This window comes from Triticum dicoccoides, chromosome 5B (genome assembly GCF_002162155.2).
Source record: "Triticum dicoccoides isolate Atlit2015 ecotype Zavitan chromosome 5B, WEW_v2.0, whole genome shotgun sequence".
NCBI classification, from domain to species: domain Eukaryota; kingdom Viridiplantae; phylum Streptophyta; class Magnoliopsida; order Poales; family Poaceae; genus Triticum; species Triticum dicoccoides.
In genome coordinates this window covers 569,631,889-569,658,734 of record NC_041389.1, presented here as the reverse complement: position 1 = coordinate 569,658,734, position 26,846 = coordinate 569,631,889, and positions in this window count along the sequence as shown.

Below are 26,846 nucleotides of genomic sequence, written 5' to 3'. Positions count from 1 at the left end.
GGCTGGATGAATAGTAGACGATGGAGGGGTGCCCGTGGAGGGGTGGTTGAACAGTAGCCGGTGGAGTAGCGCGCGGTGGAGGCTGGATGAACAGGAGCCCGTGGAGGCTGGAGGAGGTCGACGGTAGCCCGTGGAGGCTGGAGGAGGTCGACGGTGGAGATGAAGAGTATCCCGTGGAGTCCCGTTTTGCGGGACGCCACACCCCTCCCGATGAGCAGGACCCCCGTTTTGACCGTAGCGCTCCAACACAAGTTTGTTTCGTCCGTTTTGCAGTACGCCACACCCCTCCCGATCAACAGGACCCCCATTTCATCCGTAGGAGGCCCGTTTCGTCCGTTTGGCGGTACGCCACACCCCTGCCGATCAACATGACCTCCCGTTTCGACCGTAGGAGGTCCGTTTCCTCTGTTTTGCGGTATGCCACACCCCTCCCGATGAACAGGATCCCGTTTCGAACATGGCCGGTCGAACACAAGGCCGTTTCCTCCGTTCTGCGGTACACCAGGCCTCGTTTCCATCGCCTATTCCGTCCAAGCCCTCCCGATGAACACGACCACGCATTCCATTCCGACCCAGCCGGTTGGCTCCCCATGAACACAACGACGACGCTGTTTCTCCGTTCTGACCCAGCCATGTACACGAGCCCCGGCCGTACGTATGCGCGAGTAGGCGTTCGAGACCCCGCCCATATGTACACATATGTGGCCGTATTTTCTTTCTTGCACACTGGCCGCTGTACGTACGTGTACATGCTACGTGCGCGCCTCTACTACGACATGTGCACACCTCTACATCGACCAGTATATATGTACGTACACGTTCGCGACCAGAATGACAACGCTACTTACGCTTCGACCAGGTGGGTCTCGACTGTCAGGCACTTCCTTGCGTGCAAAAATGTAGCTGGTGGGTCCCAGCAGTCAGGGGGCGAATCGTTTTTTTCAGACGCACTTCCTTGCGTGCGAAGATGTGGATGGTGGGTCCCAACAGTCAGGGGCAAATCGTTTTTTTTTGCTCGGACACACTTCCTTGTGTGTGAAGATGTAGCTGGTGGGTCCCAGTAGTCAGGGGGGCGAATCATCTTTTTTTGCCCGGACGCACTTCCTTGCGTGCGAAGATGTAGCTGGTGGGTCCCAGCAGTCAGGGGGGCGAATCATTTTTTTTGCCCGGACGCACTTCCTTGCGTGCGAAGATGTAGCTAGTGGGTCCCAGCAGTCAAGGGGAAACGGTTTTTTTCGCGAAATACAGTGGCCTGTCCGGTGGGTCCCAGCTGTCAGGTGGAGGAATCATTATTTTCCGCGTAATAAGGAGGCACTTCCTTGCTGCGGCCGTGGACCCAGCTGTTAGCCTCTCCACGTATAGTCCATGTTCGATCAAAGTCGTTCCTTGACCACGTTGACCATGCCGCGCCGAGAGCACCAAGGCGGTGGACGATGGCGAGGCCTAGGAAGGGGACGACGGGGAGCCGGGGAAGACGGGCAGTAGAAGCCCGCACAGAGAGGAGTACGAGGGTTCCCTGGTTCAGTTGCGGTGTGAGGCTGCCGTTGCTGTAGGGCCTGGCCAGCAGTGGGAATAGTAGGGGCGGTGAGGCCTCCGCGGCAGCAAAGCCGGCCACGGGAGGCAGGAGCATGCGGCACGACCGGCGCTGCTTTGGGCGGCTGGAGCAAGAAGACCAGAGGTTGAAGAAGCACTACGGCCGTTGGATGGACATCGTACGGTCACTGGAGCTAGAATCGTTTATATTGACTAAGTTGACAAAGCCCTCCGTCCCCGTCAACTTAGTAGGCCCACAAGTCAGCCTCCCACCAAGGTAGGTCCCAGCTAGCAGGGGGTGTATTCATTTTTTTGTGCGTAATAAGGAGGCACTTCTGGTGGGTCCGAGCTGACAGCAGGGGGAACGCTTTTTTCGTGAAATACGGTGGCCCGTCCGGTGGGTCCCAGCAGTCAGGGGCAAATGTTTTTTCAAAAAATACTGGTGGCCCGTCTGGTGGGTCCCTGCTGTCAGGTGGATGAATAATTATTTTCCGTGTAATAAGGAGGCACTTCCTTGCGGCTGTCGTGGACCCAGCTATCAGCCTCTCCACGTACAGTATTCTTCCGATGAAATTCGGTCGTTGACCACATTGACCACACCGTGCCGAGAGCACCACGTCGGTGGACGACGACGAGGCCTAGGAAGGGGACGACGCGGAGCCGGGGAAGACGCGGCAGTGGATGCCCACGTGGAGAGGAGTATGAGGGTTCACTGGTTCGGCTGCGTTACCGTCGCCGCAGAATAACAGGGGGTGTGGGTGAGTGGAGTGGAGGGATGGCCTGGCCAGCGGTGGGAGTAGTATGGGGGCGGTGAGGCCTCCGCGACAGCACAGCCGACCACGGGAGGCAGGAGCAGGCGGCACGACCAGCGCTGCTTTGGGCGGCTGGAGCAAGAAGACTAGAGGTTGAAGAAGCACTACGGTCGTTGGATGGACATCGTATGGTTAGTCGAGCTAGAATCGTGCATATTGACTAAGTTGACAAATCCCTTCGTCCCCGTCAACTTAGTAGGCCCACTATACTGGGTCCCAGCTAGCAGGGGGAGTATTCATTTTTTGTGCATAATAAGGAGGCACTTCCTTGCGTACGAAGATATAGCTGGTGGGTCCGAGATGTTAGTGGCGGTAACATTTTTTCACGAAATATAGAGGCCCTTTTGGTGGGTCCCAGATGTCAGGTGGAGGAATCATTATTTTGCGCGTAATAAGGAGGCATTTCCTTGCGTGCGACCGTGGACCCAGCTGTCAGCCTCTCCACGTACAGTCAACTTCAGATGCATGTCGGTCGTTGACCACATTGACCACGCCATGCCGAGAGCACTAGGGCGGTGGACGACGGCGAGGCCTAGGAAGGGAACGACACGGAGGCAGGGAAGACTCGGCAGTTGTTTCCCACATGGAGGGGAGTACGATTGCACGAGGGTTTACTAGTTCGTCTGCCGTTGCCGGAGAATAACAGCAGGTGTGGGACTATGGGTGAGTAGAGGGGTGACTAGGCTAGTGATGGGAGTACGGTGGGGCGGTGAGGCCTGCGTGGCAGCACAACCGACCGCGGGAAGGAGGGAGAAGGCAGTCCCGCTGGAGCTTGTTTGAGAGGCTGGAGCAGGAAGAGCAGAGATTGAAGAAGCACGACGGTCGTTGGATGGACATCCAACAGTATACATGCCATCTGTGGAAAGCCTCAAATCTGTAGAAAACAGCATACAGGCCATCTGCCATTATTTCATATTCTTTTTTGTTAGCATTATAGCCCATATTGTGGCCACAGTTAAAAAATTATAAGAAATTTTCCATATGTCGGTGCGGTCTGAAATATTTTTAATCCCGAAATTTCGAGTCACATTCAGACTGATTTTAAAAATAAATGTATATCAATATAAAATCCAATAAATTGTCTATGCATAAAAATCAATGCATTAAAATCTCGAAATAAAAAAAAAGATATTTGAAACTAATTGACGGTTTGATGTGTTTTAAAAATGTACAACCCATTTATCATTACTGATAGGCCATTTTCTCGGCCAGCCGAATGAAGCTCTCCAACAGGACTGATAAAGCAACTTACTTGACAAATCACAATAAAACTGGGCTAGCCATTTTCAGAAAGAAAAAAAAACTGCTGGGCTGGTCTGTGGTAAACATAAAAGAAAAGGCTGTCTAGACAGGCCAGAGTGTCCCGCACAGCCCAGTTGAGACCCTGCTTCCATCTCAAAAACAAATTAGATAAATGCCACTCCAATTATGGTGATTCATAAAAATGCCACTGCAATTTCCAAACTTTGAAAAATGCCACTTCAATTTTTGCATACTTTGAAAAACGCACTGCAGTTTGCAAACTTTGAAAAACGCCACTCCAGACTTCGAAAAATGCCACTAGAAATGGCATGAAATGGCATTTTTCAAAGTTTGGAAATTGCAGTGGCATTTCTCGGATACACCAGATTTCGAGTGGCATTTATCAAATTAACCCAAAACAAAAATAACTAGGTGTCATGGAATTAACACGTCAGATGTCCTTAGTGTCAGGACTTAGTCGCGAGGCCAACGCATCTATGTGGTAGCTTGAGAGGGGTTGATCGGAACGAGAGATGCAACACGCAAGACAAGGATTTAGACAGCTTCGGGCCCAGGGAAACATCATCCGGTAATAACCCTACATGCTATTTGTGGCTAGGTCTCATTATGATCATGAGAGAGTCGCAGGCAAGCCGACTCTTTGTATCTAGCCCTAGAGATTGTTCTTGTTGCTTGTCCCTCTTTGGGGAGCCCTGCCCCTCCCTATATAAGTTAGAGGGGCGGGTTACATGTGGAGTCCAAATAGGATTAGGACTAGCCTATCTTATACTACAAGCCAGATACAAGTCCGGGTCTTGATTCCTTGTAAGGAAGATATTCCTCACGCCTTTCCTCTTAAGCCGGCCTAGCATAACGTAAGCCGGCCTTCTGGGCCTTGAGCCTCCTGGGCGCCCGGGTCTTGTCGCTCCTCTGATCCGCTTGACAGGTCACCCATAAGTCGCCAGGATCGGGCGGGTCACTTAGTATGTCGTCCAGCCAAGGCGGGTCATTAGTGAGTCAGCTAGTCCGGCCGGGTTATACTTCCGGCCGGGTTACTCCGCGGGGTATATCCCCGACATTAGCCCCCAATTTTAGCTTGGATTTATCCATGGTAAACTTATGCTGCAAAATAAACACAAGAACAAATTTGACAGGTTGTGCTCCGGGTTAAGAATTCTTGTAAACCGACACCTGAACATCCTTAAGTCCTTGTCATTTCCTTCTTCTGGAAAATCCGGGTTAATAGACCAGCTTCACAATCAATTTGATGATGTTGGTTTCTCACAGAAAAATATTGTGAAGAATACTCCACTTGAGTCGGCTTCCAAGGCGCTGGGTTAAATAATTTTGGTCTTCAAATACTCATCTGATATTCAGCCGGCTTGAAGATATAAAACTTGCTGGTTTATCATTACCCAAAAACTCCGGGTTATAAAAGACTGATGATGTCGAGTCATAATTGTTGTTGACACCGGGTCATGTAATTGATCTTCCTGATTTGCTCAAAACTGATAATTTGAAGATGTTCCTCCTTATATATGCATAATACCTGTAGCCCCCAAGTCTTAAGAGGAGAACATAGTGATAGCTTAAGACTTGCTCCAATATAAGTGTTGCAACCAAGGAAGAAATCCGGTTTGTTCATCTCAATCATTAGTCATAAACTGAATATTCCACATAGGTAGCCCCCAAGTTCCGGGTTGTCATGCTTGTAGCAACCTTGGACTTGTAATTGCCTTATGCTCATAAAAACTTCAACCAGTGTAGCCTCCAAGGGCCGGGTCATTATGCAATAATAAGCAGGAACTTTATAAATATGATCATGTAGATTTGAACAGCAACGTGTAGCCCCCAAGGGCCGGCTCAGTAAGATAATATTGAGCTGGTACTTTATATATACTTCTTTGAAAAGAACATCATATAATGTAACCCCCATCAGGGGGCGTGATCCCATGTCCACAAGGTTGAGAGCTTTGTGCTTTACCAACTGAGCAGTGGATCTCTTCAATAATAAATGAAAATTTGTGTACCTTGAATTGTTGACAGGAGCAATTGGTAGCCCCCAAGGGCCGGCTCATTTAAAATGTGATGAGTCGGGTCTTCAATAAGTTGAGCAAAAATTGACTTTGCATTAGCCCCCAAGTGCCATGGTGCATGCTCGCAGTGACATGGGACTTGTATATTCGATGTAATCTCGATTTGAATAATGTAGCCCTCAAGTGCCGGGTCGTAAGCCTGCAGTGACTCGGGACTATTCCTTCCATTGTAGAATAAATCATATCCATTAATAAAATAATAGCCATTGCGCTAAAGCGACCTTGAAAACCTCAATAATACTGGTTATTGATAATCACAATAGAAATCCAGCCATGTTGGCTATTCAAGATTTGAATAATATAACCCAGTATGAAAAGCTCAATCATTCAATATCATCATGAAAATCCAGCCAGTTTTGGCTATTAAAAATTTGAATACCTCATCGGTTGATAAGTAAATCCGGAGTTTAAATACCCAGCAGCTCTTGTCCGACGACGATTTATAACCCGGCGGCTTATAGCCTTTGAGAAAAATCCAGAACGGATAATTATTTTGAAGCATCAAGTTGGTAATGAGCTTGAACTTAATCATTTATATGTCATATTCCTGCAAAATCTGCAAAGAGTTTATACAAAATATGCCCCGGTGACTTAACGTCAAAAGCCAGGGCGGGTAACCACCCATATGTATCCTTATGCTGCACACAAGTAGATCACAAGATCCCTATGATTCTTTGAATGATACCGCCGGCTTATGTGACCCGGACAGTGAAGTTAATAACTCAACTCTGTAAGAGCCGACACATATGATATTTGTGACAACTCAAATATTTGCGATTGTATAAAAACAGATAAATTTTTTGAGGCTTCTGACTCGAATACGATCAGTAAACCGTTCCAAAGGGGTTAAGCTAAGATTCGAATACGATCATATAGCCCCCAGTGGTGTTGGCTATGCCGATCAAAGTGGGTATCGGCAGCTATGTTCTCTTTGGTTCGAATACGACCTATGTTTGAACAGGAAAAACCCCCAAATGACCACTTTAATATTGAATTTGTACTGCCGGGTTATATGACCTGTGTAATAAGGGTGATAATCCAATCCTTAGAAGCCAATGCTTCCATATAAATGATGGTTGTCATAAGCTAGCGACTTATAGTCAAAAGTCAAGCTGGTTAATCACAAAACACTTATATACATTTGAGATATAATCCCCAAAAGGTCTCAAGTTAAGTAATTGTGTCTACAATAAACCTTACCAGAGATAGAATAAAACTTTTTGAGGCTTCTGATTCGGATACGATCAGTAAACCGTTCCAAAGGGGTTAAGCTAAGATTCGAATACGATCATATAGCCCCCTGTGGCTTGGCGATGCCGATCAAGTGGGTATCAACAGCTATGTTCTCTTTGGTTCGAATACAACCTATGTTTGAATAGGAAGCCCCCAAGTGACCATAAGAGTTGTCTAACGACGCTGATTCGAATACGATCCACGTCGATTCCCAAAGGGGTTGAGCTATGATTCGGATACAATCAAGAAGCCCCCAAGTAGGTTCAGAAGTTTGCTAATCAAAAGGGTATCGACAGCTATGTTCTCTTTGGTTCGAATACGACCTATGTTTGAACAGGAAGCCCCCAAATGACCATATAAATTTTGGCATTGCACCGATCAAGAGGGTACTGATGGCTATGCCCGATGAGCAGGAAGCCCCCAAGTGACCATAATAAGATAAGCCGTAAAGCAGGATACCCATGTTTTGAACCGCGCATCATGGCAGCATGTCCTTTTTGGCAACCTTTAATTTTTCTTAGAACTCGAACTTACGAGAGATTAATTCTTTTTGAACCGGAACTTTAAACCGGATTTGAAAGGTTCAACAATTTGTGAGGGACAAATTTACCATGAACCGGATTTTAAACCGGATTTGAGAGCTTCAGTGCTTTGTAGGAGAAAGATGTCTCTTGAACCGGATTTTAAATCAGAATCCTTATTTTGAACTGAAGATCTTCTGACAACCTTTAAATTTTCATCGATCTAGCAGTAATCTCCGGGCTGGGTTATTTTTCCCTTTAATGACCCGGAGTTCTTGAATTTATTGAAACCGGCTAATTTTGCCGAGTCATACCATCGTAGCCCCCGAGTCTCAAGACGACTCGAGGAGTTGGCTTGAGATTCTCCATAAGTAACTGTTATATAGACCGGTTTGAATCCTGCATGGGACAACTTGCAAACCAAAGTAATTGCTTGTTTGAAGAAAATAACATGTAATATAAAATATGTCGGATGGATTTCACCTGACATGTTAGGCCAGTGATTATCCACAGAAGGTTGAGGTGACTGCGGTGGGTTATAAATGATGCCGTATGAGCTGTGTCAGCAACTCGGCCAATGGTTCCTTCCAACTGGTTGTTTGAAGTTAACCAAACTGTAGTGGCGGCGACTTGTGCACCTGCCCATTGAACCATCCAGTGCAGATGGCGGCTGATAATATATGATAAATTGTTGGAAGAAAACCGGGCTTCCCAAGTAGTGACTTGCTCATACTCAATAAACAGCTCATCCAGACAAGGGCGGTTTGGTGTGTTGATGTAGACCAGGCCGCGAGAGACGGACGGTAAGGACGACCGTAACATCAGAAGCAGCATAGACAGATGAACCGACCGTGGCATTGTAAGCCCGTGCGGACGGGTAAGTTGTCTCCTTGCTGTAAGCCGGCGTAGTCGCGAGAAACGGCCACGTCGTTGTAAGCCGGTGTGGGAGTCCGTTGAGTAACGACGACCACCTATGCCAAAACATGTTGGTGTGCCTCCATCTCCGCGGTATAATATCACTTTTTGTCATAAATAATTGCCCTGCGTCAACAACATTGCAGACCAAAACAAAGATAAACCACTCTTTGACAAAAAATAATATGTACCAATAAAATATATTTTAGATGGATATGACCTGATGTGCCAGGCCAGAAATAATCCGCCATGAATTGATGATCGTTTAGGTGAAGTTGAAGTCGCTCACGGATGAACCGGCCACATCGTGATAAACCGATGCGGACGGGTGAGTCGGCCGCGACGTTTGTAAGCTGGTGCGGACAACAAGTCAGCCACAACACTTGTAAGCTAGCGCGGACATGTGAACCGTCCGCGAGGGTGGATGAGCGATTCGTCCATGGCGTTGTAAGACGGTGCGGACGGGTGAGTCAGCCAAGGCATTATAAGGCGGCACGGACCGACGAGTCGGCCGCGAGCGCGATAACCGTGCGAACAACGAGTTAATCGCGCGCGCGGTCCCAGTGAGTTGATGTAGATCGGACCACAGGTTGTGCACGTTCGCTCAACATCAGCGTTCGAGCGGACACGGCCGCGGTGTATCATCGTAGACCGGCACGTGCGTCCACGGGTACAACGGCAAAGTGCGGATGGCGAAGCGGCCTCCCGCTTATAAATTAACCTGCACATAAACATGTACAAATTAAAAGTACAAAAATTGTTGACAGATTTAATCCACATGAACAATTTTATCAGGAAAAATATCACCTGAGGATAAATTCCATTCAACAGCCAATGCGGCAGATGAATTTCTGGCTGATTTTATGTAGAGGACTATCCCTTCTAGTAATAATGCTCCTTCACCGCATCATCACTTTTTCCGTTTCCCTTTTTAGGTGCATGTACTCCAGATTAATCAACCTTGATTTCTGTGCAACTGCTAGTGGTCCTTGGGGTTTCATGTGGAGTAGCCTTCAGCTAGTATTATGGAGTACTAGTGAACTGCTCCGGATCTGAGTTCGTATCCGGGTACTAGTGAGGCCGGCTTGCAGCAGCGAGACCCAGCAGGAGGCTCAACCCAGCAAGGGAGCGACTCATACACGGTGATGGCGACTGACGGACCGGGTCAATGGGGCGGGCGGCTTTGACGTGCCACAACAAGCGGCTTCGGCAGAAGAAATGTGAGGGCGACCCGGTGGCTGAACGCGGCAGCGAGGCCTGTCTTGCAGATGACAAGGTGAGTCAGCATGGCTCGGAGGTGCTTTGGTAGCGGGCGGAGCAAAGAAACCAGCAGCGACTCGGAACAGAAAATGAGGTGGAGACTTGAGGTCTTTTGGTCTAAAACGGGCGGCAGGGCGAGGTCGTAAACCTCGAATCCCATCATCTGACTTTACTAACCCAGCACAATGATGGATTGTCTGACCACATGAGAGCTTTAGTCTTTTTTGGTAGTATATCCCGTATGAATTTGAAAAGGCAATTTTGATCTTGGTCGCCTCCCCATGCAGCAGCCTTTGGTAAGTAAATTTTTTTGGAGTTGTAGAACAACCTGATCATCACGTGGCAAAGTACTAATTGAAGAGGTTTGATTGTCACTGTTGTCTCATACGAACAGAGGCATCTTGAGGCTTCTCATGAGGACACCGCGGCAGGACCGGTCCCTGTGCGTGTACCTAGCTTGGCCTGCTGGAGAAAAATAAAGGATTACGGCGATTTGACCATAGTGCAGGATTGCTTCGAGTTGGCCTCGGTATATCTGTCCCGCAATCCGCCGCCGCAGAACACTTTGTCACTCTTGATTGATGAATTGACATGAATTTTTCCATGACGGCTTTTGTTGAGCCAGAAAATTGCGAACTTCTCGAACCCTAAAAAAGATCCCTTCAAAAACTCAACACCACCGTGCGCGAGCCCCACAGTGCGCGCCAACTGTCGTGGAATTAACACGTCAGATGTCCTTAGTGTCAGGACTTAGTCACGAGGCCAACGCATCTATGTGGTAGCTTGAGAGGGGTTGATCGAAACGAGAGACGCAACACGCAAGACAAGGATTTAGACAGCTTCGGGCCCCGGGAAACATCATCCGGTAATAACCCTACATGCTGTTTGTGGCTAGGTCTCATTATGATCATGAGAGAGTCGCCAGCAAGCCGGCTCTTTGTATCTAGCCCTAGAGATTGTTCTTGTTGCTTGTCCCTCTTTGGGGAGCCCTGCCCCTCCCTATATAAGTTAGAGGGGCGGTTTACATGTGGAGTCCAAATAGGATTAGGACTAGCCTATCTTATACTACAAGCCGGATACAAGTCCAGGTCTTGATTCCTTGTAAGGAAGATATTCCTCACGCCTTTCCTCTTAAGCCGGCCTACCATAACGTAAGCCGGCCTTCTGGGCCTTGAGCCTCCTGGGCCCCTGGGTCTTGTCGCTCCTCTGATCCGCTTGCCAGGTCACCCATAAGTCGCCAGGATCGGGCGGGTCACTTAGTATGTCGTCCAGCCAAGGCGGGTCATTAGTGAGTCGCCAAGTCCGGCCAGGTTATACTTCCGGCCGGGTTACTCCGCGGGGTATATCCCCGACACTGGGCGAGCTGCTGGGTCCCTGGTGTCAGCCTTTCGTTGTGCAATTCTCTTGTTTATTGACTACGTTGACAATGGCATGGGACCCAGATGTCAGAAATCCACTAGGAGGAGCCATTTTTTATTGGCTTGAAATAAGGAGACACTTGCTTGCGTACTGCCATGACCTTGGCGGGTCCCTGCTGTCATCCTCTCCACGTACAATCATCTCCTGATTGTGTACGCGTCAACTTGGTAGTCCCACAAGTCAGCCTCTAAACCCGTGGAGGACAAATACAACCCATTTAAAAAAATAACAGCCCATTCCATACGTTCAAACGGAAAGTTCAACATTCAGAGAAAAGTAACAGGTCTGATCCACATATAGAGTACTGAGCTTCCACATTGACAACCATCATAGCCAAGTTAACTATCTACTCCCACTAATACTCTAGTAGCGTACAAGTACTAACTTACTCTTAGCTAACTAGACGATGCCGGCCGCCATCCGTGGTACACGCTAAACGCCGGCACCGGCGTCCTGCGCCTCGCCTCGGACTTGCAAGAGGTGCGATAGGGCGCGTTGCTCATGCGCGTTGGCCCTTTCCATGCCGGCGTGGTCCACCGAAGCTTCGGCTTCCAATTGGGAAACCCAATTGACGAGCTGGTAGTAAAAATCGGCGTCGCGAACGCGTGCGTGCCCGACAGCCTCCAGGGCTATTTGCCGGGCGCCGGCCTCCACGTAGTCGGCCCAGTTGCGGGCGCTCTGCTCGCGACTCAGAGCATTGGTGCGCTGCTGCTCCATGTCCCGCTGGCGGCGCAAATCGGTGATACGCTGCTCCTCCGCCAGGCGGTCGCACTCCAACAACTCCTGCTCCTCCGCCAGGCGGTCGTGCTCCAATAACTCCTCGATCTCCGCATTGCCATCTAAAGACAGATAGAATGCCTACTCCCTGCGTCTGCCTTCCGGTGAAAAACCGAACACTAGTTCCGGCGGTGACCGCCTCCGGCGTCGCCTACCGCGGACGGGTGGGGGCATGGCGGATGTGGCGAGCGACGTTGGGCCGGTGGGGGCTTATGAGGATATGGCGAGTTGGGTCACGGTGCCACCGGAGAAGGCCGGAAAACAGTACTTATAGGCGGAAGGTAGAACGACGGTCATCGGAATTCAATGCATAATGGCTTAGCGCGCAAGCTTGCCGTGGAAAACTAGAGAAACTGAAATTATGACTGTGCCGTCTTGTCCCGTCTGGGTCGCACGCCGGCATGGCGGTCAAACGAGTGCACTCGAATCATCTCCCTCCTTGTCAATAATGATTCCACAGATTTAAAAAGCCCACAACAATTAAAGTGCATATTTTTTCGCATCAGTTAGCTGCCTTAATTACAGCCAGCTGCATGCAGGCACTCAGAATCGCTCGCAGCCTGTCGTGGAATTGTCACGTCAGATGTCCTCGTGAAAGGACTTAGTTGTGGAGCCATCCCAACTAGGAAGCTTGAAGGGGTTAATCGGGACAAAGGACACGAGAGATTTTATACTAGTTCGGCCCCTTACGGTGAAGGTAAGGCCTACGTCTAGTTGGGTTGGTATTGATGTTTCAATGACCAGGGAGCGAGATACGCTATGCCTGGTGAGGGAGTCCTGGACTAGGGGGTGTCCGGATAGCCGAACTATCATCATTGGCAGGACTCCAAGACTATGAAGATACAAGATTGAAGACTTTGTCCCGTGTCTGGATGGGACTTTCCTTGGTGTGGAGGGCAAGCTTGGCGATACGGATATGTAGATCTCCTACCATTGTAACCGACTCTGTGTAACCCTAGCCCTCTCCGGTGTCTATATAAACCGGATGGCTTTAGTCCGTAGGACGAACAACAATCATACCATAGGCTAGCTTCTAGGGTTTAGCCTCCTTGATCTCGTGGTAGATCTACTCTTGTAACACACATCATCAATATTAATCAAGCAGGACGTAGGGTTTTACCTCCATCAAGAGGGCCCGAACCTGGGTAAAACATCGTGTTCCTTGTCTCCTGTTACCATCCGCCTAGAAAGCACAGTTCGGGACCCCCTACCCGAGATCCGCCGGTTTTGACACCGACATTGGTGCTTTCATTGAGAGTTCCTCTGTGTCGTCACCGATAGGCTCGATGGCTTCTTCGATCATCATCAACGATGCAGTCCAGGGTGAGACCTTCCTCCCCGGACAGATCTTCGTATTCGGCGGCTTTGCACTGCGGGCCAATTCGCTTGGCCATCTGGAGCAGATCGAAAGCTACGCCCCTGGCCGTCAGGTCAGATTTGGAAGTTTGAACTTCACGACTGATATCCGCGGGGACTTGATCTTCGATGGATTCGAGCCACAGCCAAGTGCGCCGCACTGTCACGACGGGCACGATCTAGCTCTGCAGCCGGACAGTATCCTGGAGGCCGCACTCGAGCCCGCTCCGATCTTCAATTCGGAGCCAACCGCGTAGATCGAGGACGGATGGCTAGACACCGCCTCGGGGGCTACAACCTCTACGGCAATAGAGCCGAACATTGACCTTGTCCCTCATGAAGCTCGTGACTCCGAGGTGCCGGACTCCTTGCCGGACTCCGAACCTCCCGCGCCCCCTCCAACCGATCCTGGTCGGGCGCCGATCATGGAGTTCACCGCTGCGGACATCTTTCAATACTTACCTTTTGGCGACATCTTGAGTTCGCTAAAGTATCTCTCGTTATAAGGAGAGCCCTGGCCGGACTGCGGTCAGGACGGTTGGGATGCGGACAACGAAGAAATTCAAAGCCCACCCACCACCCACTTAGTAGCCACTGTCGACGATCTAACTGACATGCTAGACTACGACTCCGAAGACATCGACGGTATGGACGACGATGCCGGAGACGACCAAGAACCAGCGCCTACTGGGCACTGGAAAGCCACCTCATCATATGACATATACATGGTGGATATCCCAAAGGATGGGAATGGTGAAGCAACAGCGGAGGATGACCCCTCCAAGAAACAGCCCAAGCGCCAGCGTCAGCGGCGCCACTCTAAATCCCGCCACAGCAAGAATGAAGATTCCGGCACCGGAGATAATAACACACCAGACAGTGCCGAAGACAACCCACTCCAGCAAGATTCAGCACAGGAGGACGGAGACGCCAGCCCTCATGAGAGAGCGGCAGAAGAAGAGGTAGAGGATTATATGCCTCCCTCCAGAGACGAGGCAAGCCTCGACGATGACGAATTCGTCGTGCCTGAGGATCCCGTCGAACAAGAGCGTTTTAAACGCAGGCTTATGGCCACGGCAAACAACCTCAAGAAAAAGCAGCAACAGCTTAGAGCTGATCAAGATCTGCTAGCCGACAGATGGACTGAAGTCCTCGCGGCCGAAGAGCATGAGCTCAAGCGCCCCTCCAAAAGCTACCTGAAACGCAAGCTGCTCCCCTGATTAGAGGAGGAGGTGTATGAACCTGCATCACCAGCAGACAATACGGCTGACCGACCACCCCGTGGTCGCGACAGAGAGGCCCCTAGGCCCTTCACTAGAACTGTACCCCAGCATCGCTCGAAAAGCACAAGGCCACATGGGAACGCTCCGGACTTGCGAGATATATTGGAGGATAAGGCAAGACAATCAAGATCGATCTATGGATCACGTGGGCGCCCCATGATACGTGACGACAACCGTCGCGCCGGACACAGTAAGTCCGGCCGGGCCGAACAAAATAGACAAAGCTCTTTTGAGCTCCGTCGTGATATCGCCCAGTACAGAGGCGCCGCACACCCACTATGCTTCACAGATGAAGTAATGGATCATCAAATCCCCGAAGGGTTTAAACTCGTGAATATTGAATCTTACGATGGCACAACAGACCCCGCGATCTGGATCGAAGACTATCTCCTCCACATCCACATGGCCCGCGGTGACGATCTTCACGCCATCAAATATCTCCCACTCAAACTTAAAGGACCAGCCCGGCATTGGCTTAACAGCTTGCCAACAGAGTCAATCGGGAGTTGGGAAGACTTGGAAGCCGCATTCCTCGATAACTTCCAAGGCACGTATGTGCGACCACCAGACGCCGATGACCTAAGCCACCTAATTCAGCAGCCAGACGAATCGGCCAGACAATTCTGGACATGGTTCTTAACCAAGAAAAACCAAATCGTCGACTGTCCGGATGCAGAGGCCCTTGTGGCCTTCAAGCATAACATCCGCGACGAGTGGCTTACCCGGCACTTGGGACAGGAAAAGCCGAAATCCATGGCATCCCTCACATCACTCATGACCCGCTTCTACGCGGGTGAGGACAGCTGGCTAGCACGCAGCAACAACCTCAGCAAAAATTCTGGCAGTCCGGATATCAAGGACCATAATGGCAGGTCGCGTCGCAACAAAAACAAACGCCGCACTAACGGCGATAATAGTGAAGATACGGCAGTCAATGCCAGATTCAGAGGCTCTAAACCCGGTCAGCGGAAAACGCCATTCAAAAGAACTACTCCGGGTCCGTCCAATTTGGACCGAATACTCGACCGCTCGTGTCAGATACACGGCACCCCCGAAAAGCCAGCCAACCACACCAACAGGAACTGTTGGGTATTCAAGTAGGCAGGCAAGTTAATTGCCGAAAACAATGACAAGGGGCTGCATAGCGATGACGATGAAGATACTCGACCGCCAAACAATAGAGGACAGAAGGGTTTTCCCCCACAGGTGCGGACGGTGAACATGATATACGCAACGCACATACCCAAAAGGGAGCGGAAGCGTGCACTCAGGGATGTATACGCGATGGAGCCAGTTGCCCCGAAGTTCAATCCATGGTCCTCCTGCCCGATCAATTTTGACCGAAGGGACCACCCCACCAGCATCCACCACGGCGGATTCGCCGCATTGGTTTTAGACCCAATCGTCGATGGATTTCACCTCACCAGAGTCCTGATGGACGGCCGCAGCAGCCTGAATCTGCTTTATCAGGATACAGTGCGCAAAATGGGCATAGACCCCTCAAGGATTAAACCTACCAAGACGACCTTTAAAGGCGTCATACCAGGTGTAGAAGCCAATTGTACAGGCTCATTTACACTGGAAGTGGTCTTCGGATCCCCAGATAACTTCCAAAGCGAGGAGTTAATCTTTGACATAGTTCCGTTGCGCAGCGGCTATCATGCTCTGCTCGGACGTACCGCGTTCGCAAAGTTCAACGCGGTGCCGCACTACGCATACCTCAAGCTCAAGATGCCAGGCCCTCGAGGAGTCATCACGGTCAACGAAAACACTGAACGCTCTCTCCGAACGGAGGAACACACAGCAGCTCTCGCGACAGAAGTACAGTGCAGCCTCTTAAGGCAATTCTCGAGTCCGGCCGTTAAGCGACCGGACACGGCTAAACGCGCCCGGAGTAACCTACAACAAGACCACCTGGCATGTTCTGAGCACGCGTAGCAGTGTGGCCCCAACCCCAGCCCCTATAAAACGTCAAGACAGGTCCTTCGCGTACACCATTACGCTCTGAAGATACCATGGGCATGGGGAGAGGGGCACGACCACGATAGGCCCAGACTGCGGCTCAACCACACCAGGGGCTCTCAAGTGTGTCGTTCTTTTTTTCTTTTTCCTTTTTATTTTTTTTACCCACAGGACTCCGTTCGTCAGAGGCCTTCTCCGGCAGCAGACCTGCCGAACTCACGATGAAACAGCCAGGGAAGGAGAAAGGCTACAACGAATATCCAGGTGGTCTCCATTACAAGCATTAAATCTGTTTTATACACCATTCCGCAGCCTACCCCTAGAGGGGGACATGTTTAATAGTCCCGCCCCTTGCTTATCGCACCATTTGTATCATTCTGCATTTACAGCAGTTTTTCTTGAAGAAGTAATGCAGCACCTTTTTGCTTCCAATTGCATTTCTTTCTTATACATATGTTCATTTATAACATGTTGCATCCGTACATTTTGGTACGGCTAAATACATCAGGGGCTTATGTTTCCCGCATCATGGTGTGATAAGTCCGAACACTTTCACAAGTGCGGCACCCCGAACTTATAGCATTATATGCATCGGCTCCGAATCATGTCTTGGGTCAATAGTTGGGTTTGCCCGGCTCCCATGTTTTGGTACCTTACGTTCCGTTGTATCGGCTAAGGTAGCACTGGGAGAACCACTGCGATTGCGCCCCAGTTGAGCTGGGCGAGCGCCTCAGTGGAGAAAGCTAAAACTGACCGTCATGATGAGGCGAGAGCTGGTCGCTGTTCAAGAGGTTTTTTGCGAGTCCCTAAAGACTTATGCCGCTTAGAGCGAGGAGCCGGCTTTTGTCCGGCCCAGGCGTGGATAGCGCCCCAAATTCGGCCTTCCAAAGACTAGGGGCTTCGCCGAAATTTAAAATTATAGAATTCTATGGCTAAGTGAGAGTGTTCAAGCATTATAAGTCCGGTTGCCTTGTTCGTTATGTTGAGCGCCTCCTTAGATGGACCCAAAAATGGGAACAAGAGTGCTCAAGTTTATCCCGAACACCCCAACACTCGTGGCATGGGGGCTGAAGCCGACGACTTGCCATCTCTCAGATTTGATAAACAGCCGCACAGAAGGTAATATTTTAAATCAACAAGCATTGCTTAGCACATATGAACTAAGTTTTCAGCGCACAGGATAACAAAATGCGAGTCTACTCAAATATAACATCTTTGGAGCACTCACCCGCAATAGTGCGGGCACCCTTCAGGACACTCTTATAATACATCTCAGGCGTGCGGTGCTCCTTGCCCTATGGTGGCGGGTCCATCACAAGCTTCTGGGCATCCATCTTGCCCCAGTGCACCTTTGCGCAGGCAAGGGCCCGACGGGCACCTTCAATACAGGCGGAGTGCTTGATAACTTCAACCCACGGGCACGCATCCACCAGCCGCCGCACCAGGCAGAAGTAGCTCCCAGGCATGGCCTCCTTCGGCCACAGCCGAACAATGAGGCCCTTCATGGCCTATTCGGCCGCCTTGTGGAGCTCGACCAGCTGCTTCAGCTGGTCGCTAAGGGGCACCGGATGACCGGCCTCAGCATACTGAGACCAGAAGACCTTCTCCGTCGAGCTCCCCTCCTCGGCCCGGTAGAACGCGGCAGCATCGGACACGCTGCGAGGAAGATCTGCGAATGCTCCTGGTGAGCTCCGAATTTGGGTAAGCAACAGGTAATTAACACTCACATGCTTACTTTGCATGAAAAATGCCTTACCTGCTGCTATTTTCTTCACCGCCTCGATTTCTTGGAGGGCCTTGTAGGCTTCGGCCTTAGCGACTTTGGCACTCTCAAGAGCCGTTGCAAGCTCAGACTCTCGAGTCTTCGAGTCACGCTCCAGGCTCTCATGTTTATTCACGAGATCCTGGAGCTCTTGCTGTACCTCCACCACCCGCGCCTCCTGCTTCTCTCGATCGGTGCGCTCCGCGGCCGCATTACGTTCGGCCGCGGCCACTGCCTCCTTTAGGGTCGCCACCTCGTTAGTGGCCCCTGCAATTCCCACGTTATCCTTGTCATTCTTCTTGCAACCAAAATCCTTTTCTGTAAGGTACAATTTTAATAAGGTGTTACTCACCTTCCTTGTCCTCGAGCTGCTTCTTGGCACGGCCGAGCTCGTTCTCGGACCGCTCGAGGTTTTGCTTCAAAGTATTAACCTCCGCAGTCAGTGCGGCAGAGGTCAGCAGGGCAGCCTGCAATCCCATATTGACATATTTTTTATGACTCCTGCGTATATCTTTTAAGATCCTCAGTCCGGCTTTTCTTTCCGAACACCGAACCGAGCATCAAGGGCTACTGTCTATGCGGTACTATTTTACATATATCAAAATTCTTACCTCAAAGCCTGTTAGAAGGTTGCTGCAGGCTTCGGTCAGCCCGCCCTTGGCGAGCTGAACCTTCTGAATCACCGCACTCATAACAGTGCAGTGTTCCTCTTCGATGGAGGCGCCATTGAGCGCCTCCAGCAAGCTATCCGGCGCCTCCGGTTGGACGGAGGCTGCCGGCGTCACGGTCTTGCCCTTCTTACGAAGGGGCCGCCCGCCGGACTCCGGAGCCACTATGGGTTTCGGGGCCGAGTCCGGTGCAAAGTCCGGGAGGTTGTCCTGCGACACCTCCGGGGCCTCCTCCTCCTGGTGAGTCCCATCCTGGGATCCCACCTCGGCATCGTCCGTGTCACGGGGTGTGGAGGCGGTCGGAAGAGAATCCATATCCGACGCCCCTAAGGACCCGATCGACGAAGCGGGAAGATCATCCTTGGGCGGACTGCAGGGTTGTATGCGGCATTAGAAAGACATTACATGTCGAAAAGGAAAACCATGAAGTTATTCGGTAGTCCGGATACTTACGATCTCGCCAGGGGCTTGGCCCTTGGGGGCCAGTCCTCGTCGTCGTCACTGGCGTTGGCAGAGCAGTCTGGGGAAAGAGTTTTTCCCTTCTTGGACCCTTCGGCCTCCCTCGTTGGGGAGGCCTTCCTTTTCCTCCCTCCCCCCGCTGGGGGAGAGCCTTTTTTCTTCTCCTCCTCACCTTTGTGAGAGGAGTCTGCCTCGGAGTCATCATCCGATAGCACCTGAAAATGGGAACTCTTTCTGGTGCCCGTGGCCTTCTTCTTGGCCTTCTTCTCCGGCACCACGTGGGGTGCCGGAGCCAGCAGCCCCGTTAGGCGGGCGTCCGCTGGGTCCTCTGGTAATGGGGCCGGACAGATAGTCTGTTCGGCCTTCTTCAGCCAGCCCTGTCAAAGGAAAGGGAGTTTAGATCCCGCATAGAGTCAAACTATGGAAAACAGACGTCCCGTTAAGGACAAAATCACTTACCTCGTCAGCCGGACGCTACGAGCTGAATCCGCGATCTTCGGTAGCGGATGCGGGAGGCTCGGCGCCCTTGAACAGCACCTTCCAGACATCTTCATACGTAGTGTCGAAGAGCCCGATCAAAGTCTGGTGCTGCGCCGGATCGAACTCCCACATGTCGAACTGGCACGGGAGAATCTGGCGAATGAGCATGACCTGGACTACGTTGACAAGCTTGAGCTTCTTGTCCACTAGCTTTTGGATACATGCTTGGAGTCCGGTCAGCTCCTCCGAATCACCCGAAGTTCGGCCGCTCTCTTTCCAGGAGGTGAGCCATGTGGGGATGCCAGATTTGAATTTGGGGGCCGCTGCCCATTCAGGGTCACGCGGCTTGGTGATGTAGAACCACCCCGATTGCCACCCCTTGATGGTTTCCACGAAAGTGCCCTCAAGCCAAGTAACGCGGGACATCCTGCCCACCATGGCGCCTCCGCACTCCGCTTGGCTGCCCTTCACAACCTTCGGCTTGACACTAAAGGTCTTGAGCCACAAGCCGAAGTGGGGCTGGATGCAGAGGAAGGCCTCACACACGACTATAAACGCCGAGATGTTGAGAATGAAATTCGGGGCCAGATCATGGAAATCCAGGCGTAGTAGAACATGAGCCCCCGGACAAAGGGATGGAGTGGGAAGCCCAGTCCGCGGAGGAAATGGGGAAGAAATACTACCCTCTCATGGGGCCTGGGGGTGGGGATGAGCTCTCCCTCGTCGGGGAGCCGGTGCGCGATGTTGCTGGACAAGTATCCGGCGCTACGCAACTTCTGGATCTGCCCCTCCATGACGGAGGAGGCCATCCACTTGCCTCCCGCTCTGGACATAGTTGGAGGAGGTTGAGGTGAGATGTGCGGACTTGGGCGCTAGAGCTCGAGTTCGCGAAGATGGATAAGCCAAGGAGGAAGAAGGCGCAGGTAAAAGGGTTGGATCTTTATCCCCTTATATGGGCAGACACAAACATGCGTCCCCACCGGCCTGATAAAACTCGCTTATCCCCCAAGCGCCGCAATCAATGGCGCGGTTGGGTTACCCACGTCCGTATTGATGGGAATCCAGGAATAAGGGGAACACGATCTCTGCTTCGACAAGACGTGCCAAGGAAACCGCTTCGCTAAACACACTGAGGTGGTACAATAAAAACAATTTGAGTAAAGGCTAGGTAGTGGTGTGACGTCACGCCACGAAATACGTTAGCAGATTGAACTTGTGTAAATATTATTCTCTCTACGGTGGTATGTGGAATTTATTTTGCAGAGCCGGACACTATCCTGGTGTTCATAATATTCTATAAATTATTCGGAGGAGGAACCCGCCTTGCAATGCCGAAGACAATATGCGCGCCGGACTCGTCGTCATTGAAGCCTGGTTCAAGGGCTACTGAGGGAGTCCTGGACTAGGGGGTGTCCGGATAGCCGAACTATCATCATCGGACGGACTCCAAGACTATGAAGATATAAGATTGAAGACTTCGTCCCGTGTCCGGATGGGACTTTCCTTGGCGTGGAGGGCAAGCATGGCGATACGGATATGTAGATCTCCTACCATTGTAACCGACTCTATGTAACCCTAGCCCTCTCCGGTGTCTATATAAACCGGATGGCTTTAGTCCGTAGGACGAACAACAATCATACCATAGGCTAGCTTCTAGGGTTTAGCCTCCTTGATCTCGTGGTAGATCTACTCTTGTAACACACATCATCAATATTAATCAAGCAGGACGTAGGGTTACCTCCATCAAGAGGGCCCGAACCTGGGTAAAACATCGTGTCCCTTGTCTCCTGTTACCATCCGCCTAGACGCACAGTTCGGGACCCCCTACTCGAGATCCGCCGATTTTGACACCGACACCTGGCTCTCGATGATTTGTTTCTTGCCCTAAGCCGCCAGCGGGTCGTCCCCTTATATACACGGGTCGACGCCCTGCGGCTTACAGAATCCCGGCCGGCTTATAAACAATGTCCGGCTCGGTGACTAGTTAAGTCTACCTTATGACACAAGTAATATTATTACAGCGGTTTATTACAACGGGCCTTAAGTCGCCTGCGGGCCTTAAGCTCTCTATGAACCGCCATCTTCATACTTTGGTCTTGGGCTTCTCTCTGGTGAGTCTTCTTTGCGTAACCCGGCCCCTCCTGGGCGGCTTACACAAATAGTTGTATCCCCAACATTAGGCCCCAGATTGATTTGAACCTGTTCATGTCAATCTTAAAATACCTTATGAACTGTCCTGCAGTCTCTTGTCTTGCACGAAGAATTTTTACCCGCCGTGACGTCATCATCTGGATCCGGGTTCAATCACCGTGACGTCATCTTCAATAAAACTTATTTTTATTCCGTCATATCTTCAACGGATCTTTGTCTTTACTGACCATCCCGAGAATCGAGGCGCCAGAGCCGCTGGATAATAAATGTGATCTCCTCGTCTTTCGCGCCCTCTTGTTCAGCCTTCCCTTATAAATAGGGCGACCTAGGTCTTTTCCCCAGTCGTCTTCTTCCTCTCCTCTCTGCCACTCGAGCTCCGCCGCTGTCGCCATTGACTCCCTCATCTTCATCGACTCAGGCCGCTGCATCGACCTGACCTTGACCAGAGATCGACGGCGAACCTCAACAGCTCGTCCGCATCTGTGAGTTCCTTTCATTCCCTTTCTCAGATCTGCATTAGGTCCTTATCGAGTTCGTCGGTGTTCATCACTGGCCGACACCAAACCCTCGCTAGTTCCTTCCAATGCCCTGTTTAGATCGTGAAAACCACGTAGAACTGCTGCGGTGTTTGTTCATGTTGATCTTGCATAAAAATAGATCTCCTTTCCCTTGTTCAGGAACCCTCTTCGAGTGCATGAACTTCTCTGCCTCGTTTTAGGTCTAGAAAATTTCCTTTCAAAGCAATTTTTTGATCCAGAGTAATAACTGTTATCTGTGAAACTTGCTTTTATCGCCCGGAAAACCTCTTCTGGTAAATGCTCAAAAATACAACCGTCGAGGTGTCCGGCTTAAATGACACAGAACTTTAATTGCTCCTCATGACCCAAAAAAAATTGTGATCTGCACTTGATACTTACATCATTAGGCCCCTTATTAAGCCGCCACTTTGAATAATTAGAATCTTTTTCCCGGGTTAAAATTGAACCGGATCTTCTTATTTTCCATAGGCCAATTGCTGTGATGGCTCCTAAGGCTACCAAGGCCCCTGTAACTTGCAATTGGGTTCCATCCATAGTTACCAATAGCAAACTAGCTGAGTTTGTGAAGTCTGGGCATCTGCCAAAAAAGGATGTCATGTCTTACCGTGCCCCCGACCCATCTGAAGAAAAGCCTCATCCCAAAGCAGGGGAAGTAATAATTTTTACGGATCATATGAGCCGTGGATTTGCTCCTCCTGGCTCAAAATTCTTCAGGGAGGTTTTGAATTTCTTTGACCTTAGACCTCAGGACATCGGACCCAATTCTGTGTCAAATATTTGTAATTTTCAAGTCTTCTGCGAGGTGTACCTGGGTGAGGAGCCAAGTCTGCTATTGTTCAGGGAACTTTTTTACATGAACCGGCAAAATGAACGTGCAAACGGGCCCAGTCTTGAGCTTGGCGGCATCTCAATCCAGCGACGGAGAGACTGTCTTTTCCCTTATGCTGAGTTGCCGAGTCACCCCAAATCCTGGAACCAGACATGGTTCTACCGTGAGGACACTTCTCCGGCTGATGAAAAACCTCTACCCGGCTTTCGCGCCCTGCGCCTTGAGTCTAATCATCATCCGCTACCAGACAAGCTAACAACTCTTGGACGCGTGCCTCTTAATTCCACCATCAAGAAGATTAAAGCTCTATTGGGAAATGGTTTAAACAACATCGATCTGGTCCGAGTCTGGGTCACTTGGCGTATACTTCCATTAAGCCGCCGTCCTGGCTTAATGTGTACTTATACTGGAGAAAAGAATGATCCGCTAAGCCATAGCCCTGACGACTTACCAGATGATGTGGTGGATGCTACAACCCAGTCACTGCTAAAGGAGGGCACTGTGACGAGAAACGCCTTCGGCTTACTTCCATTTTGCAAGAATAACCCGGCCCCTGCGGTAAGTTATCAATCGTAACAAATGTTACGGATATATTATACCTTTCTTGATACTCATAATTCTTTAACTTTTTCCACAGGCCGGTGATGACTTCTGGAAGGTCAAATATGACCATGAAGCTGCCAAATAGGCCAGGACAACCAAGAAAGCTGAAAGGAAAGCCGCCAAGGTAGGAACCTCAAAGAAGAAGAAACCCAGCGCCTCCGACTTACTCAGATTGGAGGATAGCTCTTCGGATGAGGAAGAGGTAATCTTTAAATTTTCTTAAGTCCCTTCTTATCACCTCTCTGACATTTTATCCCTTCAGGAGGATACGGGGAATAGGCGAGCAGCTAATGAAGACGTAACTATAATTTCCTCCGACTCAGAGCCTTTGCCAAAGCAAAAGATCCGAAGGGTGACCCGGAAAGTAAGATTTTCACATGCACTTGCTTATCAAGATCCTCAATTTCTTTTGAAGCAACAACAGCTTGAGAACCGGAGGCAGACTCGAGCCACTCAAGACGCTGAACTCTCCTCCGGCTTACCTGATGTAACCAGGAAGCGTCGAACCGAGGTTACCTCCGATTTACATTCTGCTTTTCCTTTGGCGGGTCTAATTCGTCAACCTCTCAATTCATCTGACTCCAATTATCAGTATGCTTCTCCGTCTTCCGACGAGTCGATGCAATCAAACATGCCGGTTTTTAAAACAGCTCCCGGGTAATGCAACCTTTCTTACTTTAAGTTTTTCCATACTTATACGTTGATACTCATCCTTCCACTTTGATTGACAGCCTTCAAGTGAAGCCCAGCAAGAGGGAAAAGAAGAATAAGTCATCCCAAGACCCGGTGGTCCCTGAATCGGCAATTGACTCATCCGTTCCTGACGGCTCCACTCATCAGCCACCGCCTGAACCGGCTCTTGATATTCCAGTGTCAACCTCTGACCCGCCTACAGAAGACGTTGTCCACAATTCTGATAACCCAGAAATTCATAGCCCGGTCAAGACAACTAATCCAGAAGTTGTGTTTCTGAAAAACCAATATGTTGAACCGGGCCAGCCTACTGTTCTTGCTCAGTGCACTGCCAAGGAGGAGTTTGCCCAACGCCGGAAAGCTAAAGAAGATATCACTGATTATGCTCACCTAAGCATTGGTGATATAGTCTCAGGTTATCTGAACCAAGTGCACAACAGCCGTGACCTGGAAATTGACATGGTGAAGCAAATACAACATGAATCCGAGGTATAACTTTAACTTTTCCTGAACCTTACTTACTGTACCAGCCCCCAAGTCTATCACTTATGAATGAATATGCTATAGACTTAGAAATGTACTTACTGTTAGTTTGTCCGGTTTAAAGTGAATACTTTTAACCCGTTGATAGCATGAAACTTTGAATTGACACATTAGTCCCCAAGTGTCAAGTATCTTTACTTGTAAAGTGCTTGAGACTTTTTAATATATGTGACCCGACAAGAGAAGGTTTACAATTCTTCAACATACATTAGCCCCCAAGTGTCAAGTATCTTTACTTGTAAGGTGCTTGAGACTTTTAATGATACCTTATAATCCTTACCAGAACCTGGTGTCAATGCAGGTCACCATAAGTCAATTTGAATCGGAGATTGCTGACCTGAAGAGCCAGCTGAAGCTTCAAGAGCTTGAAACTCAAAAAGCAAACTCCAAGTTTGAATTCAGCATCTGTGAACAAGAGAAATTGAAGAAAAATTTTGAGTCGGAGAAAAAAGCTTGGGTTGATGAAAGGGCTTCATTAGTGGCTCGGGCCGAAACGGCAGAAGCATCACTTGCAGAGGAACAACCGAACTGTCCGACTTAAAGCAGCAGATATCCCAAATGGTCTCAGCCATCTTCGGTAAGTCACTCTAAGCCTTTAAACATTGTAATCTTCCAAGATTTAATGTGACGAGTATCTCCGGCTTATTGTTATGCTTGTGACCATACAGGCCCCAGGAGTACCAACCTCAAGCAAAACATGCTGACCAAGCTCAAGGTGGTTTACACCCTTGTGGAGCAGCTGTACTCCGGGTCACAACGTGCCTTGGCCGTTGTAGCTTTATCAACTCCACACCCCCGCCTTCTGCAAGATGTATTGAAGAGCCTCGCTTTTCTTCCTCAGCGGATCCAAGATTTAAGGCGGGCGTCCTCAAGAGCCGGAGCCATAGCCGCATTGAGTCGGGCCAAAGCATGGCTCCCAGAACTAGACCCGGCCGACCTTGCCCTTGGATACCCAAGTCTAAAGGAGGACGGCACTGCCTTTGATGACCATGACTTCAATGCCTATGTCAAAGCCATACGTCCCGTGGCAACCCTTATTGGAAACGACACAGATCTTAGCAAGTATGCACCGGCTTATGACAGTGAAAATTGGAGAATCCCAAACGCTCCATATGATCAAATTAGCCTGATCCCTCCAATTCGTAAGCATACTTTTGCCCCTGAAGTGGACCTGGCCGGTTTAATAGATGCTGAAGCTGAATTTGAAGCTTTGAGCAGCATTGATTGGGCCTCATCCACTTTCCAGGACAAAACCGCCGATGGAGAAGCGGAGAAGGATAACCCGGAGCCCTCAAGCCCGCCGAAGGAGTAAATCGCCAAGTGTTTGGCCAAAAAACAATGCTTCATCAATTTCAGACTCGGGGAGTCTTGTAATAGGGTAGAAAAAACTTCCCCATGCCTGTCATGCCTTTGTGCATGCTTAATACTTTTCGTAAGCTGCCCTGGCTATATATTTCTGGCTTTTGCTTCCTTTGAGTTTTAAACTTTCCTTGCCTTATTCTGCAATCCTTGGATAATCTTCCCGGCTCATACAATGTTTACCCGACACTTAACAACCTAGGGTAACGAATATTAAACCGGCAAGACAAAAGACATCTCAAAATGCTTTTCACAAGGTTTCAGGATAATCAAAATACTTTATAGGCTTCTGATTCGGATACGATCAGTAAACCGTTCCAAAGGGGTTAAGCTAAGATTAAGATATGATCA